General features: G+C 49.9%; 1 non-coding gene across 1 annotated transcript; it reads left to right on the top strand.

Moving 5' to 3' along the window:
- The first annotated feature begins 647 nt into the window (after window positions 1-647).
- On the top strand, window positions 648-729 carry TRNAS-UGA. Its single transcript has one exon. It is a non-coding gene; the product is annotated as a tRNA-Ser (tRNA).
- The last annotated feature ends 339 nt before the right edge of the window (window positions 730-1,068 follow it).

The following is a 1,068-nucleotide window of genomic DNA, read 5'->3' as shown; positions in this document are numbered from 1 at the left end:
GTTCACTTAATGTGAAGCTAGAGTATCTGTTTCAAATCCACCCCCCACCCCCCCTCCCCCCGCTATTATGTCTGCAGGGCGCTTTACAAAGATCAAAGCTATTTTTGTGTTAGCTAGTGTTATGTACTCGCTCTGTGACCCTGGGAAAGCGGCTTCACCTCCGAGTTTGTTTTCTCCTCTGTAAAGTGGAGATGCTAACGCTCAGCACTACGGGCTAGGGAGAATGGAGAGGCGAGGGCTTCACGAATTGCCTAGGGCCCCGCTGAGGGCTCCGCTGACGACCCCGCATCTCCCCTCCACTCCAAACCCCGTTATGGAACCACACCTTGGGCCAGTGGAGCAAGGATAGGAGGAACGGGGAGGGAGGTTAGCATCCTCTATCCGGTCCCGGTGCAATTGCAGTTAAGCAAAGAGTGGCTGAGCCTCCGGTGCTACACCTGGTGGAGCCAAGGATTGAATCAACACACACACCCCAAACGCTGGGAGCCCCAATATCTATAGCACGTACGGTGCAGAATACATAATTATATTGTTTATGTCATAAAAGAAAAAGACAAAAGATGAACGAAAAGACAGGTAATTGACACAGGAAATGGGTAATTGTCTCTTGATAAAGATAAAACTGGAAGTAAACCTCATTTGAACGTGCTGCGATGGCCGAGTGGTTAAGGCGTTGGACTTGAAATCCAATGGGGTCTCCCCGCGCAGGTTCGAATCCTGCTCGCAGCGTTCAAGGAAGCAGCATTTTACATTCCCCCCAAGAATATAGGTCAGCGCGGAAACAGTTTGTCACTTTACTGTCAGACCTGCTCCCTATGCGGCCCTTTAGGTTCACAGGTGATTTCACAGAGACGAGCCGGCACCTCCTTCGCTCCACGGTTGGAGGACTTGGATGACAGCTTTGAGGTCGTACAATTTCCGTGTGTTGTCGTCGGCTGTTTGACACCCAGAAGATTCTGCAAGCCGGCGCAAGGACTCACTGGGTGTCTCCGCTTTTACATTGGTGGTGGCTGTTTAAAAAAAAAAAAAAAAAAAAAGTTTTGCCAAGCAGCAAAGACACTAGCTTTG

The sequence above is a fragment of the Vombatus ursinus genome, unplaced genomic scaffold (assembly GCF_900497805.2).
Source record: "Vombatus ursinus unplaced genomic scaffold, bare-nosed wombat genome assembly UNPS02014863.1, whole genome shotgun sequence".
Lineage (NCBI taxonomy): Eukaryota > Metazoa > Chordata > Mammalia > Diprotodontia > Vombatidae > Vombatus > Vombatus ursinus.
Note: the sequence above shows the minus strand (reverse complement) of the source record. Positions and strands in the feature narration are given on the sequence as shown.